This window comes from Schistocerca serialis, chromosome 9, assembly GCF_023864345.2.
Source record: "Schistocerca serialis cubense isolate TAMUIC-IGC-003099 chromosome 9, iqSchSeri2.2, whole genome shotgun sequence".
In the NCBI taxonomy this organism is placed as follows: Eukaryota; Metazoa; Arthropoda; class Insecta; order Orthoptera; family Acrididae; genus Schistocerca; species Schistocerca serialis.
The window spans coordinates 439,837,708-439,842,902 of NC_064646.1; positions in this window are offsets into that span (position 1 = coordinate 439,837,708).

Consider the following 5,195-nt stretch of genomic DNA (forward strand, 5'->3'; position numbering starts at 1 on the left):
TTTTATAGTTCATCATCTCCTGCAGACTTCTTAGATTTTAGTATCTCACTGGTTCCAGGAACATTGAGTGGGTTGGTCACCCAAGTGTTTCAGTATGTTTTGAGCCCATTTGGTTTCTTCCACACTTAAAATTTTTTACAGCATCTATGAAAGTGTTGTTGAGTATATTAAAAAATTTTGTTGCACCTGTAACTACAGTATTCTCAGCTTTCATTGATTAGTATGACTACACGTTTCAGTGTTGATTATGTCCCATGCTGTTTTACTTTTATGATTGGAATTTGTTATAGCTCTTTTTATTGAACTGGTTCTTGCTTCTGTTATTAATTGCATGTACTTCTGATATCATTTATATGTCTTCATGCTCCACATTGGTTTGAGTATCTTTATTCTAGTCCTGTTCAATTATGTTTTCTGGTAGTTCATTGCCTATACACTGACCCTGCTTTTCTGATGGGTTATTTGTGTGAATACTACATGAAAATCATGCATTAGTGTGTTAAGAAATGCATCATACTTCTCATTTATTCCTTGTGCTTGCATTTTTCAGTCCATTTTTTTTCCTCAATGGTATTTTAAAATGTTCATGATTTATAGATCGTTAATCCTGATTTCTTTCTTGCCTTGCTTGACTTCACTTTTAGAGTTCCTATTTTTGTAGATACAACAAATTAATGCAAGTTGATTAGAGATAACTGTCTGCAGAACTTCTGCTGTTTTCAATATTAGTGGTAATGTTATAAGTGATGACCTGACTTTACTCAGTCTCCCTTGTAGGTTCATTTATTATTATTTTGATACTAAACTGTAATAACGTTTCTTTTAAATCTCGTTTTGGTTTTGTTTCTTTAGTCATGTCTATAATGTATTTCCCAGGTATTATAACATCTTTAATTTTGAACTTCAGTAATTAATTTGTTCGTTTTTTTAGGAATGCTGCAATATTACCACTTGGTGACTTGTATACACAGAAACTTCTTAGAGCTTCATCCATTATGCTAATATTTTAAAGTATTTTTCTATGTGTGCTAATATGTTTATACATATACAGTAGTCAGTGTTTTGTATATTACCAATTTTTCTTCTTACATCTAGCAACACTCCCACTTTTATATTTTGATCTGCAGAAATAATTTATCAGCTCATAGTATCTTTTTAACAGATTGCAGAGTTCTGCTACGTTTAGCACATGCTAACAATGGCTTAATACATTTGGGAGTGGTTCGCTTGGAGAATTTCTATGGCCTACATAGTGAATGTGCAATACTTTAATGTTATTTTGCTTTTGATGATTCCTGAGTTGGAAATCAATTGTATTTGGATACTGACGTGCACTACATTGTATTCACTATTATTTGTCGTTTTCCTCATCTTTTTCATTGGCTTGGAATAAAAAATCTTATGCTAAGTAGTGGGGAACTTGTCCTGCGTTGGACGAAATCCATGTAGCTTTCCTTTCTGTTTGTTCAAATTTTCTCAGTCGTGATAAAACGTAAAATTGAGTATCTCATCATACAGAGAATGTTCAAAATATATCTTTTAATGGAGTGTAATTACAGGATACACAAAAAGTGTATAAAATCAGTTTAAAACTTATAAAAGATTATTCTCCATGGACGTGTTTGCTTTGTTAACGTACTGAATGGTTGACCTCATAAGTACAACGAGCCTGAAAGAAGAAATCAGAACCACCAAACACCAAAACAAGAAAACAATGCACTGCAGGGGGATCCCATAAACCTGAACTACTTCAGTGGGTCAGAATTTCCCTTCGAAAGCTTGTAGAAACAGGAAAGTTGTTTTAATTATTTCAGTGGCATGTGTGTGCAGTACACACTTCGAAAACGGGTTTTTATTGTGAAAATATATTGGAAGGCAGACTCATTGTTTACAACACAATGGGCATTCTGGAGAGAATTCATTGTGTGCAGCGTTCCAACAGAGGTAATAATTTGATCGATTGTAAGGACGCTGGAGACAATGGTGAACTAAACAGTGACAGTGGTAAACATAGACCATCACTGAGTTCAGACGTTACTGATGGTGTTTGAACAGACTTACAGAGCTTTTCAAGGAAATCACTCCATCGCTTGAGCCACCAGACAGACATTTCATATGACACATGCCAGAGATCTGCGAAGAAATCGATTCTGTGACCATACAGAATGCACATGATGCAAGCATTGCAAGAAACAGAGCAAGAGAAAAGAATGTGTTACTGTTGATGGTTTCAGGCCTTCATTCATTATCCAGACATTCTCTCCATAACCTGGTTTACAGATAAGGTATGGTTCCTTCTATCAAATTACATCAACACATTAAACAGCAGGTACAGGGCTTGTGTAAACTCCATATCATTCATGAACCACCACAGCTTGATGAAGGGATTGGAGTGTGGTGCTTGGTGTCACTTTCCAGGATTGTCCATTATAATTATCCGGGCTGTTATGCCGTGGTCGGTTGACGAATTCTGTGTCGATTCCCAACGTATTGTCTCCGACTGCAGGAGACATCTTCAAGGGGGTCCGTAGCTCAATGGAAGGTCCAACACACCCACTGGCTCGCTACTGACTGCCGCTAAATTCCGTGTCCGCGCGCTCCCACGCCGCGGCGTGACGTCACGTGTTTTGATAACGTCAGTGCAATTGGCCGCTGTCCGTCGCCGTCGATCGCCGTTGCCATCACCCAGTAGTGGGCGGGTGGTACACATCTTCTTTAACACCGGCATCCACATGCCGTTTAATTTCACACCCTCCTCCTTACGGTTGAAATTATTAGGGTGTTTAGCGATTTCGATTGCCTCCCTGTAGAACCTTTCGTAATATCCGCTTGTGGCCGCTAGTACTTGCGTCTCCTCGAAACGAATATTGTGGTTCCCTGGCTAGAAAGCATGCTCCGCAACAGCTGATCGTTCCGTTTCTCCTCTTCTGCAATTTCCCTTACGCTCATCCAAACGTTTAGAAACAGTTCTTTTAGTGGTACCCACATAAACATCACCACAGCTGCATGGGATCCTATACACTCCAGCTTTTTCCAGTGGTTTGCGAGCGTCCTTGGCAGGCTTAAGGTGTTCCTGTATCTTCCTGGTGGGCTTGTGAATTACGGTAATATTCCGCTTCGTCAAGATCCTCCCTATTCTTTGCGTTACATTTTTAACAAACGGCAGGAAAAGCTTAGATTTAGCAGTAGCCTGTACGTCAGTATGATTTCTGCGTGGGTGCAACAACTCACGTTTTATTTCGGCGGACGAATATCCGTTCTTCATTAGTGCATTGTGGAGGTGTTCCATCTCAGCGTCGAGCAACTCAGGTTCACAAATATTTCTAGCTCTGTCCGCTAACATCTTGATAACACCCCGCTTCTGTTGTGGGTGGTGGTTCGAATCCCGGTGCAAATAAGATCCGTGTGCGTGGGTTTGCGGTATGTACCAAATGTATGGTTCCGATACGTGGATGACACGTTTGTGCTGTGGAGACATGGTAGGGAGGAACTAAGCCGGTTCCACGATCATGTGAACAGTATAAACTCGAGAATTCAGTTTACAATGGAGGAGGAGGTAGACGGCAAGTTACATTTCCTCTATGTGCTTGTGTTTAGAAACGAAAATGGTAGTTTGGGCCACTCAGTATACCGCAAACCCACGCACACGGATCTTATTTGCACCGGGATTCGAACCACCACCCACAACAGAAGCGGGGTGTTATCAAGATGTTAGCGGACAGAGCTAGAAATATTTGTGAACCTGAGTTGCTCGACGCTGAGATGGAACACCTCCACAATGCACTAATGAAGAACGGATATTCGTCCGCCGAAATAAAACGTGAGTTGTTGCACCCACGCAGAAATCATACTGACGTACAGGCTACTGCTAAATCTAAGCTTTTCCTGCCGTTTGTTAAAAATGTAACGCAAAGAATAGGGAGGATCTTGACGAAGCGGAATATTACCGTAATTCACAAGCCCACCAGGAAGATACAGGAACACCTTAAGCCTGCCAAGGACGCTCGCAAACCACTGGAAAAAGCTGGAGTGTATAGGATCCCATGCAGCTGTGGTGATGTTTATGTGGGTACCACTAAAAGAACTGTTTCTAAACGTTTGGATGAGCGTAAGGGAAATTGCAGAAGAGGAGAAACGGAACGATCAGCTGTTGCGGAGCATGCTTTCTAGCCAGGGAACCACAATATTCGTTTCGAGGAGACGCAAGTACTAGCGGCCACAAGCGGATATTACGAAAGGTTCTACAGGGAGGCAATCGAAATCGCTAAACACCCTAATAATTTCAACCGTAAGGAGGAGGGTGTGAAATTAAACGGCATGTGGATGCCGGTGTTAAAGAAGATGTGTACCACCCGCCCACTACTGGGTGATGGCAACGGCGATCGACGGCGACGGACAGCGGCCAATTGCACTGACGTTATCAAAACACGTGACGTCACGCCGCGGCGTGGGAGCGCGCGGACACGGAATTTAGCGGCAGTCAGTAGCGAGCCAGTGGGTGTGTTGGACCTTCCATTGAGCTACGGACCCCCTTGAAGATGTCTCCCGCAGTCGGAGACGAAACGTTGGGAATCGACACAGAATTCATCAACCGACCACGGCATAACAGCCCGGATAATTATAATGGACATGACATTTCCGGTCGTGAAAGTCTACATTTTAGCTTCCAGTATTGCTGGCCCCATTTTCTCTGAAACAACTGCAGACATTACAGATTATATGTGCATCTTCAATAACTATGGAACGCTCTTTGCAACAAAATAGAGCTACATTTCAAACATCTAACGATTCCATGGAACTTATAACCATTTTCTTTGTTGACCAAATACTCTCAAAGATATGTGGCGTCTTCAATCAGCTGACCTAACCCCCTGATTTTTTCCATATGGGGGTATCTTATAAGCAGGGTGTCCAAGAATAGGATACAGTCAACTGGAAAACTCTGTGAAGCCGCTACACATGAAATAAGCAACGCTAGCAAGGATTCACTTGAAAAAAAGTCGTGGGATATGGCGTCCCACTATTGATTCAATTTTTATGACTCAATAAAGCTGCTCAGTGCACTTAGAGAAAGAAAGTCCAATGTGTGTGAAAATTAACTGATTGCTAAAACAGTGGAAAAAATTCGCAAACATCTAATACAATGAAAAATATTACAGAGAACTCTGTCAGTGGAATAGCAAGTGATGCATATA